The following is a 14,611-nucleotide window of genomic DNA, read 5'->3' as shown; positions in this document are numbered from 1 at the left end:
GCCCATCCGAATCCCCTCTTCCTGTGACCTCCACAGCTCCAACGTCACAGGCCGAGGAGGACTGTGCCACAATAGTAAGACCCCGAAAGCAGGCCAGGCTCACCAAGTTTCGGCCCTCCAGAGGATGCCTGCAAAGTCATCACAGACAGGGCGTCATAGTCAGCAGGCTGCCTCCATCTCTGCTGTGGATGTCCGGGGAGCACCACGACATAGCGGCAGGGTTAGGAAAGTTAAGTAAAAGCAGTTGCACATCTGACCACGGGTGCTGATCACTTGTACATACTGTTTGCTGTTGTCAATAAACTCCTAAGAATGTCTCCCTGCCCGTGGCTCCTTGTTCTGATGAGCAGTGTTCTTGTCACTCAGATGTGAAACCTTTCTGCACAAGATAAAGGGCAGGTGTCTCAGTCCAGGGTCGTTTACCTGTACTCTGTGCAGCCTTCAGACCACAGCAATGGTCCAGCCTCACACTCCCTGGAAACAGTACTGATGCCTGCACCTCGGCAGTGCTGGTCATTGCTGCCAGAATGTAGTGGACAGGTGCCATAGAATTCTCTCATTCTCCCTGTGTGCTCTCATCACCTTTAAGGTAGTGCTGGCCCCCATCACACCAGCATCTGTGACCAGTGATGCTCTGCACTAACTCCTGAAGGGCTGAGGTGCTGAAGGTGGGTACAGCATCAGATGCATCTAAAGTTTCATGGCTGCATCTCTGAGATGGCCCTGATCATGGAGCGCAAGCGAGCTGCCCTCAGCCAGAAAGGAGTCAGACATTCTCAGAGGCCGTGTGAAGATCTGTGGAGTGTCCTCACTGAACATTGTCATCATCCTCCTGCCATCGAGCGACTATTAGGCCCTCCACTGCATCGTCATGACAGGAGCTTTCTTTCAGAGAGTATTGGCACTGCCATAAGCCAGACTGGAGTCAAACGATCACAGCTGCAATGTGAGGATCTATGGTGATGCCTCACTACATGTCGTCATCATCTTCAATAAATCTGGCAGCAATGGGGCCCCAGCGCGCCTGCCTTGTCTAGCCAGTGCGAGAGCCTCATCCCTGTTGTCACCACCAAGGACCCCCTCACCCTCATCCCCGTCAGCGTCCTTCTCATCCGAGGAGACCTCTACCTCCTCCATCTCCTTCTCAGCCAGATCATCTCCCCATTGGAGTGCCAGGTTGTAAAGGGCATAGCAGACAACGATGAAGCGTGACACCCTCTGCGGACTGAATTGTGGGGCTCCACCAGACCCTTCCAGGCACCAGGACCGCATCTTCAGCTAGTCTGCTCCACCAAGTTGCGAGGTACTGCATGAGCCTCATTATAGCATCGCTCTTCTGCAGCCTGAGGCCACCGCATGCGGTGTCATCAACCATGGCCGCTGTGGGTAGCTCTTGTCACCAAGGAGCCAACCGTGAAGCCCCAGTGGAGCCTGGAAAACCGCAGGGATCTGCAAGCGTCATTCACACTCTTTGGAAACTGTGCGCACACCTGCAGGATGCATTTCTGGTGGTTGCATACCAGCTGCGCGTTCAGTGAGTGGAAGCCCTTCTGGTTGAGTGCAGCCAATCGCACCCTGCACCTGTGGGAATACTGAGATCAGGGCGAATCCAATGGCCCATGCATCATGGCTGTTTCGGTCCTGGGTGAAATGCACAAAGTTGTGTGCCATTGAGAAGATGGCATCCGTGACCTCATGGATGCATTTGTGGGTGGCGGATTGTGAAATCCCATGGCAGTCACATGTGGAGTCAATATAGGAGCCACTGGCATAGAAATTGAGCGCTGTGGTCCCTTTCACAGCCACGGGCAGTGGGTGCCCTCCATGTCCCATTGATGCCAAGTCCTCCAGTAAGTAAGTGACAGATGTGAGCCACCAGGTCCCTAGACATGCGCAATCATCAGCGACACTGGTTCTCAGTCATCTGCAGGAATGGCAGGCAGCACCTATACACCCTGGATGTCACTAAGCACCGACCAGCCACGGCTCACTGTCGCTTCTGGGTAACATGTGCTGCCTCTTCTTCATGAAGTTGCTGCTCCTGTCTTTGCACAGCCAGGAGCCTCAGTCGCTCTCACCTCAGTCTCTTACACTCTCTATAGGCCATCAGGCATACAGCTAGGTTACCAGGATCCATGGTCCTGACATCATCCTCCTGCAGCATGAAGGAAAGAGGGGTGTGGTCATCATGGCTGTACTTGACAGCTATCCTGGCCCCTTGTGACCGCCCCCTTAATGCTTTCTGGAGAGTGCTGGTCAGTTCTCGGATGGCCAGAGATGAGTGCACTGTATGGCTGCCCTGTCAACCTGCAACATGGAGGAGACTGGTCCAAACCAGGATGCAAGGGGCTGTGAGCGCCTCCTGCAGTGACTGCCTCCAAGGCTGGCCAGCACTTGCCCTGGACACCCCTCAGCAGTCATCTCTGAGGCTGGCCAGCACTTGTTGTGAAACACGGCGTGCTTTCCCACTGACATGGATGGATGATATGGTGGAGTTCCAAGAGCCTGGTGGGATGGCCTTTTAATTATCTGCCCGCCAACCGATGGCAGGAAACGCGGCCGCCCACCATAGGTGGGCTGAGTGGAAGATCACAACCTGCCTTCACGTCATCATGAAGCAGGTCATGCCATATTTTCTGCACACACCACCTATCATGCCCACCAACAGCAGGCTCAGAAAATTCCACCCATTTTGTTGAAGTTTTTCGTCTTGCAGTCACCAGGCCAATTCGCAAGCACACCAATGTGATGGGGAGCAACAACTTGGGAGTTCCCATGACTCATACATCCTGAGTCACTCCCAAGTGCCTCAAATATTCGAAGGGCCTGAGTGTCTGCAGGGATGGCTGCTTAGGAATAAGGGGTACTTGCTCAAAAGATGGCTCATGACACCCATGCATCACCCTCACAGTGCCTCAGAGGAGAGGTACAACGCAGCTCATAGCTCCACATGGCCCATAATTGAGCAGACCATTGGCATCATGAAGATGCACTTCCAATGTTTGGACCATTCAGGTGGGGCTCTGCAGTACATTCCAGATAGGCTCTCCTGATCATCGTTGTATGTTGTGCCCTTCACAACCTGGCACTTCAAAGGGATGATCTTTTTCCAGAGGCAGAAATGGAGAAGGATGAGAGCTCCTTGGAGGATGAAGAGCAGGAGGATCAGGAACTTGACGAGGGAGATGAAGGTCAGCTTCCACAGGACAATGCCATTGAGGAAGCTTGACCTGGAAAGCATGCCTATGCCAATTTATTTGCCACCAGATTTGAGGAGGAGTAAAGTGAAGGCATGGGGAGATGGCCACATTCCTCCTGTCCCTTAATGCCATTCCATTGCATTCAAAGGAATATCCAACCAGTCACATTGATAGCAAGTTCAATATTCAGACTTGCCCCTTCTAACCTCATGATTCACCAGGCCATGATCTCTAAGAAGATCTGTGGTGCCTCCTGTATGCATTCGTTCTGGGGAGTGAAAGTTGACACAACAGCAAGAGCGCTGCATCAGCTAACTTGATGTAGTTGTCTCCACATTAATCAGAAACTATAGTGGTCAGTGAGATGAGGACATGGTTGGGGATATCACCCTGGTCTTGCCCTTTGGCACTACCACTGAGGGGCACAACTGCCATTAATTCTTCAAGGCTACTGAAGTTCCCTCACACAATGGTGTGTCATGAGCAAAAAGGGTTATAAACGCTTTTAGTACGTACTTCCAATAAAGATTGTAACACATCTTCCTGACATCATATAAGAGTTTGGAAACTATTTTCAGTGACGTTGACATCACATGAATGCGAATCTCACAAAGGAGACTATCACTAAGTAGGAGGATGGATAAACCTTGCAATAAGAGAATACATAAGCAAGTTGTTATGATCCCAGCTGTTGTTACTACTGGACAACTTGGATGCCAGGGTGGAAGCCGGCTTGATCGATTCTAACTTCTATTTTTTGTTTAGATACGCGGAGCGTGGTTACTGAACAGAGTCACAGGAGCCAGCTGATGAACTTTTAACAAAAGAATAAAACATTTATTAAACAGGAAAAGATGAACTATACTCCTTCACTCACAACTAAACCTTTACAGATATCTATATATATATATCAGACTTGAAGGATAACACAAATTACAAAAGCTATCTTATACCCTAATGTTCACAGTAAGTACACAGTCCATGTAAACCAATAGGCGACCTGTGGTCAGACATACCACAATCTGAGTGACAGACTACTCCAAATAGATGCTGTGGATCTCTCATCAACCCCTCCCAGATGCTTGTCACGCCATGAGCCAACCAGTCTCACTGAACTCAGTCTTTCACATGAGGGTTTCCAACGTCCGCTCTTGAAGAATCGCTTTGGAATCTTCTCCCAGTGATGCTTCCTCTTGGACACCTTCCGCAAGGGTCTACCTCCAGGGTTTTGAACTCTCCTTCCACAGTTCCTCTCCCCAGATCACCTGATCGCCACGTACATTAAAGCTTCCTTCTATGTACTCTTTCTCAAATGCTCAGCCAAGCCAACAGAATGCCTCTGCTTCACATGCCCTAAGTAAAGAGTTACAGACCTTCAGCTGTCTCCTTGGATGTTTGGCTTCTTGCAAGCCTATATTACTTTAAATCCGCATCCTACAGTTTCTCCCTTTAAGTCTGGAGCGTTTCTTTATTCCTCACTCTTAACTTCACTTAACGGGACCTTTTCCAGATTCATGTTTGTTCCCTTAGACTGGAAGATCTTCTCAGGACCCCTCTTCTTTTGGCCTTTCGGGAAGCCTGCTTCCTGCAGCTCTCTCCTGTCCAACTTCTCCTGGCAGCTGGTTTCAACTGTAGTTTGGGACTTGCTATCTGTCCTTCTCCTATGCTGCTTCTGCTGGCAACTCCTTTCAACTTTAGTGCACACTGACCAACTGCTCTCAAACTGCTTTCGGTTTCTTTGTCTGTGTGTGTGTGGGGGGCACCCCTCTCTGGACCCCTGTTGCTAGGCAACAGCACAGTTTTTCCTACTTTGTTTTAACTTCCCTAACCCCACCACCTCCCCAACCTCTTGATAACACAGCTCTCCACTTCTAGGGTCATAAAACTCATTAAAAATGCAGGTATACAAACAGAGCTTAGACTTGCCTCCATTCTAAAATGAAACTAGATCCCAGATTTCACCTTTTTAACTCACAAATAGAAAAAATATAAATTAACCTTAAACTTAAAGATATACCTTATTCCTAACACACACACAAATACACATATAACTTAGTTAAACTCTCTAATTCCAAACAAAATAATGACAACACCTTCAGTTAACCAAGCCATTCACATTAACAGAAAGTGAATTAACAAAAGTGCAATGTTTATATGGAGGTTGCACCCCCATGACCCCAAATGATTTCAATATTTCTTAGTTTCCCTAACCCTACCACTACGCCTGGGTGCAGCCCTGACATCCGCAGCAGAGGTGGAGGCAGCCTGCTGACTGCTATCCTCTTATGTCTGAGATGACCTTGATGGATGCCCTTTGGTGGCCTGAGGCCTGGAGGTCCCTGGCCTGATAAGGGTCTCCTGCTCAGGGGCAGATGCACCCTTCTTAGCTTGAGCAGCTGGAGTGGATGAGGTCATAGGTAGAGGGAATCCAGAGAGGCTGGACACCCTTGGAGTATCCTGAGAGGGGGCTCCTGGGTATCTGGCTGATGCCCCTCCTTGTGGGTGCCTGATGGCCCCTCCCTGACTCCTTGAGGAGAAGGGGCATTTGGAGAGATGTCAAGATGAAATGTTTCTACCTCTCTTCAGCTCTGAAGAAAAGTCATACGGACTCAAAGCATGAACTCTATTTTTCTCTCCACAGATCCTGCCAAAATAGCTGAATTTTTCCAGCATTTTCTGTTTTTAATTTCAGATTTCCAGCATCTGAATTATTTTGCTTTTATTCCATGATGAGAGTTTGATGTCAGAGGCAGCTGAAGGTTGACTTACCCTGGCAGAGCAGGTGAGATCATTCATCTTCTTCCTGCACTGGATCGTGTTGTAGATGAAGTGGCCAGCCGCTTTGACCTACCCTGCAAGGGCCTTCCAGGCCCGCCGGGGGGGAGGCTAGTATGCTTCTTCCAGCCATCCGTGGGGTAGAGGACATCCCTATGCTGCAACACTCCTCAAATCAAGGCCTGAAGGGCATTGTTGCAGAAGCAGAGTGTGGTCTCCTTTCTGTTGGTAGTCATTGGTGCCGGTCTGCTGCAAGTCAGCTGGGCTGGAGAGAATAAAATGTGTGTGCTCGGGTGGATGCTTAAATATGGCACCTGGGTAATGGCAGGAAGGAGATTAAATTCCCGTCCCACCATGTGCATTCAAGCTTTCTTCTACACACTTCCTCTCACTGACTCAGCTGTGCCAACAGAACAACACTACTTCACATCCTTGTAGTAAAGAGTTACAGACCTTTAGCTGTCCCCTTGGATCCCTTACTTCTCACAAGCCTAGGTTGCTTTAAGACTGCTTCCTGCAACTTTCTTCTCTTTAAGCTTGGAGCCTTCCTCTCTGCTCCTTGCTTTCACTTCCACAGAACAGGACCTTTTCCAGACTCCTGTTTTACCTTTTACTTCCTGGGACCTCTCCTTTTTGTATCACTCCTTGGTCTTGGGACCTTTAGATTCTTTTGGGAAACCTCTCTTTGCAGTTCCCTCTTCCAGTATCAGCCTCTCTGGAATCCTGGCTTCAACTTTAGTTTGGGGCTTGCTATCTGTCACTCTGTTATGCTGCTTTCAGCTGAACTGAAACTACTTTTCTGTCTTTGTGGGCTCCTGTTGCTAGGCAGCAGCACAGTTTTTTTCTACCTTGTTTGTTTTACCTTCTCTTCAAGGGCCATAAAATAATTAAAATGTAGGCACCTTTTAAAGTGAAACTAAAACTCAGGTTTCATTCTTTTAACCCACAAATACAGAAATACAAATCAAGCTTAGACATTGAAGCTAAAACTCATCCCGAGCACACCCAAACACAGATACAACTTACTTAAATTGTTTCTAGTTCCTAATATGTTTCAAAAATGGAAAATTTCATTTGCCGCCTAGCACCAGCAACAAATTTCACATTAAGTAAATCTATGGTTAACTGTATACCAAAACATAGAATTCTGGAAAAACTCTGCAGGTCAAGATACCATGTTAATTTAGTTGAAGTCTTCCATGTGCAGGTGTCACTTTGGATCATTTCCTGATATTATTAGATTTGTGATGTATTTTAAAATTAAAAATATGTCTTGAGTCTGAAATATGGAAAAAAAGTTAACCTGAAGTTTCTGCTTTCCAAATTGCATTTTCTAACCTTGTGAAGTGATTAAACTTACTGCTGCATTGAAGAGAGGTCCTAATGCAGGATCCAGTGGCCATTCACTACTTGTGCCACTTCTTTCCATTTGATTGTGATTGATATTTTGGCAGAATTCTGATACAGTCATAAACACAAAAAATAGAAGCAGGAGTAGCATTCAGCCCCTGAAGCTTGCTCCACCTTTTAATAAGATCATGGTTAATCATTGACCTTAACTCAATTTTCCTGCCTAATCCCCATTGCCCTTCGAGTCCAAAAATCCATTTGTCCATCCTACTTAATGTATAACTTGTTTCCTTAACCACACATACCTAACAGAGGCAAGTCAATGGGACATCTTAGAAATCTGAAATTATCATGACCTTGTGGAAAGACCCTGAGCTTCAGTGACTGGGCAACCAGAGCCATCTGGAATAGAGAATGCATTATCACCCTCTGAGTGAAGAATATGACATCTCCCACCACTGCTCCCCACCCTAATTTCAGTCAGAATCATATTTTATGTTACTCTTTGAGAACTTTAAAATGCTTCCCTGACAGCCTTAACTATCCACCAGGGCCACTCAGCTTATCAGCAGCTGAACTTTAGGGCCTTAAAATATCAAGTTTCCCCAGGCTGTGTTCTCCTCTTCTGCCCAAAATATCACTTTGGTAGCAGAAGAAATAAAGACTTGTATTTGTTATGACTGATCCAGTTGGTAAAGCGGATTTATTTAAAATTCCCAGAGGGAAACTTTAAACAACTGTCATAATCTATAATTTTAAGTGTTATGTTTGAGATGCAACTCTAACTTAAGGAGTCAGACCACCAGTTTGAGGTTTTACATTAAACTAAATGAAACATTTTATTAATTTACACAGGCTAAAATGTATATATATACATGGCTACAAATTACTACTATCATAACTTTTTAACAAATTCCCAAACTAATGTCCATTAAGGCAACAGCAACCCATAGACTTAACCAAACACCAGGCAAAGCATTTTCACCTTATGAATTCAAAATGAGGTTTTTTTTACTTTGGTTCCTGTGGAGTCAGTTGGAGCCTTGCAGCTGCCTTTTGATCTCACACTGTCTCGACTTTGCACACCCAAAACGGTTGTCTTGTTTTACCTATCACTGCCCATTGAATGATAATTCTCATTATATCAACAACCTTTGAACTAAACCTCTCTAACAATAAAACCCCTTTCATAGTACCAATTTTATTAGTAATATAAACATATTGCTTATTGGCTGCTAGATAGATGTCCATTTTCACCCTACCTCTTGAATGCTCTATTCAAAAAATGCAAATGCACAAATCTCTCTTACATATCAAAACTAGTACACATCAAAGCACCCAGACGAGCTGGTTTTAATCCAATTAAGACACATCCATAAACTAAACTTCTATTTTAAAAGAAAAATATTTTCCAATAATATATACATTAATAGCTTCATGACACATTTATATGACCTCTGGATGTCGCAGGGTATTTTATAGCCAACTAAGCAATTTTGAAGCATACACAAAAACAGAATTACCTGGAAAAACTCAGCAGGTCTGGCAGCATCGGCGGAGAAGAAAAGAGTTGACGTTTCGAGTCCTCATGACCCTTCCACAGAACCTGCCAGACCTGCTGAGTTTTTCCAGGTAATTCTGTTTTTGTTTTGGATTTCCAGCATCCGCAGTTTTTTGTTTTTTAATTTTGAAGCATAGTTACTTTTATTGTCAAAATCAAGTAATGCTTAATTACTGTCATCAGTGAATTCCAATTTCTTGTTAGGCTAATAATTGTTTTTCTTTTGTTTATTGAAGATTCTTAAGGAATGATTTGGTGAATGGCGATCTGAAGGACTGCATTGAATTAGATTCAAGGACAGGACTGCTAACAGACAGCAGCTGCTCATTAGTAAAACCTTTTGTTTGTAAGTCCAGACAATGTAAGTACAGGGGATCAGGAAAATTTTCACTGACATATTTTGTGTAGTGTCCTACTGAACCACTGCTGCAAATATGCCTATAGCAAATATCATGTAGAGGGTTTACATGTGCTAGCAATTTAAAAGTGCTAAACCTTGACATTGCTCTCCCCTACATATTTGCAGTAATTTAAATAACTGTTTAAGGTTATTAATTGTTTAATTTGTGTCAGTATGCCACTGATCAGCCTGCAATACTAAGGGTTAATGGGAAATTGAGGAAACTGCTAAAAATGTTGGTAGTGCATCATCAGCATGAATCCCCTTCAGTTCTCTGCCTGAAGGCAGGTCCAAACCACAGCGCTGTGACCTCCACCATGGATAGGGCAAGGAAGCAGGTTTTGAATCCATCCCAATTGGAGTGAGGATTGAATCCTGTGTTGTTGACACCAATTTGATCTACACTGGACATCAAGTCAACTGAGCCAACTGGCGCCCAAGAGGAGCCTGACTTTCACATGCATGTTGTAGGCTATAAATAGTGATAAAGAGGTGTGAAGTGTATATCGCTTCTGTTATTGATAATTTAACAGTTTTATAGAGTTATACCAACAGGAGTTTTTTTAAAAGAAAGTTATGAATGTTTTTTTTTAAGCAGTTCCACACATTGTTACTATTGGGTTAATTAGCTCTGTACATAGTGTATGCTGGGTGAATGGGTATGAAAGTGCCATGAGTTGGCATGGAGAGTATGAGGGGCCATTGGGGTGGGTGGGCATCATGAGTTGGCATTGAATTCTCACGGGGGCATTAGGGGTGGGTGGGAGGAGTTATGGGCTGTGAAGTGAGGGCTAGACGGCCTAAAATGTAATCAAACAACTTGGACAATTTCCCAGAGAACCAAGGTGAGCCCGGTTCAATACTCAGCTGCCCCTGTAGCTGCCTCTCATCTGCTCCTGGGGGTGGTAGGCCCAACTCTTGCCAGCCCCCACATCCTCGGTGTAAAAATTTGGCCTGAAGGGGAGCTTCCTACTGAGGCAGGTCTGCCGACTTGAGAAATTTCCTGACTTAAGCTACCCGCTGCAGTTGTGAAAATCCGGCCCTGAATGTAAATCAAAGCTTGAGGAAAGGAATGCATAAAATAAATAATATACTATTTAATTAACAGGTAATCAATTTTATTCCTTCCTTTTACAGAAAAAGTTTCAAAATAATTTAGAACCGTTTGCTTTATTCCTTTTAGTTATGGATTGGTTTCAGAAGGAGGAGCAGATGGGACTAATTAACATACCCGCATCTACTTATCCATCAAAAACAACTCTGGTTGAAGCCAAAATTGCCTGTTTGCAGCAAGGAACAGACTGCGTGGGAGTGCTGGAGACTGCTGCCCGAAACATTTTCTATATTCTTGATTCTTCAGCCACCATTATCTTCAACCCCCATACCACCATCTACGTTCCATCAGGTAAGGCCAAATGTTTCAGATCCAAATTCTCCTTAGCTTCGAGTGAGCCAACACTTACTGTACACAGAGGCATTGCTGTACAAAAGCCTTGGGCCTGATTTTAACTGGGGATCAGTTTTCAGCAGATGAGTTTTGATGGCAGTTCAAAAGTCCTGGCTGCAGCAAAAATTAGACCCAGGGTATTTCAACACCCTGGCTTCATTTAGAATTGCCTGCCATCTTTACATTTGTTCAGTGCAGGAGCTGGCGCTAAATCATGCAATCCAAAGCCATTCTGCAAGAACAGGATTGGCATCCAGACCATCCCCACAATTGAGAGGAAGCTACAATTGTGGTGGGGGAGACAGCTATGATTTCCATTTAGAATGTGGAAGATCATATTTGCCCCTCCTAGATCACTCCTGCACCTTCTGCTCCCACAATAATATGAAAAACTTACCTTTTGACCCTGTTCAGTTGCTCCCTGGATATGCCTGGCAGAATGACACTGCCTATTAATAAAAATCACAGTGAGGCCCAAATTACATCATAGAGGTCCAATATGCATATAATTGAAAGAAGCCCACGGGTTTTGGGCAGGTGTCCTTGATGTCTGCAATGAAAACTTTGACAGGTCGGTTTTCAGGTTGAGTAACTGATCTAGAGAATGTCATCTGGCCATCCACCCAGTTTCTGCTTGGTGTATATGGTTAAAATCAACCTTAAGTGCTTTAATGCAGTTTTTTCTTCTTTTGTAATTATTTTCATTTCTTTTCCCACTGAAGTTCTAATTACCTAAATGTAAGACTTCCCATTTCAATCACAAACTGACACTCTCACCCAGACAATGCAGTATTCCAGTGATCTGATTTTGATGGTTTGTAATTATTGTTGCTCCTGAGGGTCAAACTCAATACGCACTATAAAACAGAAAATGTTAGAAATACTCAGCACGTCATACAGCATCTATGGAGGAAAACAAAGTTACCATTTCAGCTTGATGACCTTCCATCAGAAATGAGGGAAGATAGAAACGTATTATGTCACACCAGTGGATTACATCCCCAAATTACTTATGGGCATATTGAACTTTTTAAGGAAGATGTGTTTTTTAAAAAGACATACAAGCAAATGCTTGCTGAGAATGTAAAGTAACCACTTTCTGGAAAATTCTTCTGTGGATTATACTTGAGCAACTAGTCCAGAGAGAACATGGAATGTCGCACCTATAAAGGTGTCAATGCCAGTGCACACAGCGACACTTGAAAGGAAGATGACTGAAAATTCATTTACAGTGGTTGCGGAGACAATGGAGACTGATTACCACATCTCAGCAGAAACCATCTCCTGTTGAGTTATATCTTAGAATGTGGAAATGATCTGATTTGAAAGAAAATGGGCTCTGGACAAAAGACATGTTTGTTTTTTCTCTTCCAGGAACACACAGTGAAATGGGTTAAAAAGCTAGCTGCAGACTTGATCTGTATGTTCTAGTTCTGGTGTGCTAGTGTGTGCTATTGAGAGTCACAGCAGAAGAAGATCAACTAGGCACCTCTTTGCAGCTTGTAGGCAAAGGCTTTCTTTCTCTGTTGCTGGAGGCAATTCAGCAAAGCCACAATCAAAAAAGAAATAGGACAGCTTCTTCAACTAAACTGCAGAACTAAGTGTCTCCAAACCAACTGCTAAACTGCTAAACTCAGCCTTAACGGAATCAGCCAACTTTACAGGTGCAATGTTTCTCCATCTATGCCTCACAGACAAGCCAAAGGCTGATTCGCATATTTTTTTAACTTTTAGTTTTGGACTCAACTTCTCATTTCTGATCTGTGTGTATATGGGTTGCATTTTTATTATTTTTTTCTTGAGTTTTTAGTAACTAATAAATTTACTTTTTCTTTGATGCAAGAAAGCCTGGTTAAATTGACTCCTTCCAAAACATATGTAAATTTGGACTGGGAAAAGGTATCCACGAGGGATCCCTTTTAAAGTAACCTTGTTGTGATCAACTAAAGGGATTGGATAAAGAAGGGGAGCCAGCTCATTTCTCCTCACCCGGGAGCATAACAAATTGGGGTCACATTCAGGAAGTTAACAATTTGGTGTATCTCGTCTGGGATAATAAATTGGGGGACCTCGCTCAGGGACTGGTCGTAACAATTGGTTTTGAGGCTGTGGAAGAGGTGAAGGGCAGGAAGAACAGAAGAGAAGGTCTGTTATAAGACAGAGGGCAGGAGAGATTAAATGATAAGGTTTCATAGTACAAAAGCTAAAGAGAGTGGTAATGGATGTGGCAAAGCAACTAAAGATATGTCCAGATGAGGTGTGAATGGCTATATGAAGGGATAAAGAAAGAAAGGAAACAGGACGAACCAGCAAAAAATAATAGAACAAGACAAAGGCAGAGGTTAGGATTTAGAGTTGTTGAACTCAATGTTAAGCCCAGTAAGGTGTCGTGTCAAAGATGGGGTGCTATTTCTCAAGCTTGCATTGAACTTCAATGGACACTGTAGCAGGCCAAGGGCAGAAAGGTCAGAGTAGGACCAAGGTGGAGAATTGAAATGACAAGCGGTAGTAAGCTCATGCTTATGGATTGAATGGAGGTGTTCCATAAAGCAGTCACCCAGCTTGCGTTTGATCTTCCCAATGTAGAGGAGACCACATCATGAGCAGTGAATACAGTATATTAAATTAAACAAAGCATAAGTAAATGATGGTTTCGCTTGGGAGGAGTGTTTGGGACCTTAAATTGTGAGAAGGGAGTAGGTAAAAAGACAGATTGTACATTCCCTGCGCTTGCATAGAAAGGCGTTGTAGGAAAAGGAGGAGTTATTGAGGGTGACTGAGGAGTGGATCAGGGTGTCGCAGCGGGAAAAATGCCTTTGGAATGCTGAGAGGGGCAGGCAGGGGGAAATGTTGCCTTATGCCCACCCGGTCTATGCCCCTCCTTACGGAATGAAGGCCAATAATGTGACCTCTCAATCTCCTGTGATCGACGGCAAATGTCGCTACTGTTTGCGATGTTTCCTCAGCCCCGCAACTATCCAGGCCACAATGCATCCAGGTCAGGTACCTCTGCACTCTCCCCACTTCTATGGTTCATAACATGCCATGTGGCATTCTTGAGGCCATCTGACCAGCCTGTCTGCATGTGCATTTAATGTTTGTGGCTCATCTTGACTCTTTTTCAATTCAACAATGTTCTACTCCTTAAGGTCTTGAAGGGTGAGCAACTTAAGAGACTCGGGGGGGGGGGTGGGGGGAAAGGGATGAAAGGTTGAACTGAATATATGTTAACTGATACACTGTCCTTGTTCAAAACAAAAACAAAAATACCTGGAAAAACTCAGCAGGTCTGGCAGCATCTGCAGATAGAAGCACAGTTAACGTTTTGAGTCCGAATGATCCTTCAACAGAACTAAGTAAAAATAGAAGAGAGGTGAAATATAAGCTGGTTTAAGGGTTGGGGGGGTGGGCGGTGGGACAAGAAGAGCTGGATAGAGGGCCAGTGATAGGTGGAGATAACCAAAAGATGTCACAGACAAAAGGACAAAGAAGTGTTGAAGGTGGTGATATTATCTAAAGGAATGTGCTAATTAAGGGTAGAAAGCAGGATGAGCAAGGTACAGATAGCCCTAGTGGAGGTGGGGTGGGGGGAAGGGATCGAAATATGCTAAAAGGTAAAGTTAAAACAATGGATGGAAATACGCTTAAAAATAATGGAAGTAGGTGGGAAAAGAAAAATCTATATAAATTATTAGAACAAACAAAAAGGAGGGGGAAAATCGGAAAGGGGGTGGGGATGGAGGAGAGAGTTCATGATCCAAAATTGTTGAACTCAATATTCAGTCCGGAAGGCTGTTAAGTGCCTAGTTGGAAGATGAGGTGCTGCTCCTCCAGTTTGCGTTGAGCTTCACTGGAACAATGCAGCAAGCCAAGGACGG

The sequence above is a fragment of the Carcharodon carcharias genome, chromosome 8 (assembly GCF_017639515.1).
Source record: "Carcharodon carcharias isolate sCarCar2 chromosome 8, sCarCar2.pri, whole genome shotgun sequence".
NCBI lineage: Eukaryota > Metazoa > Chordata > Chondrichthyes > Lamniformes > Lamnidae > Carcharodon > Carcharodon carcharias.
This window is presented reverse-complemented; position numbering follows the sequence as displayed.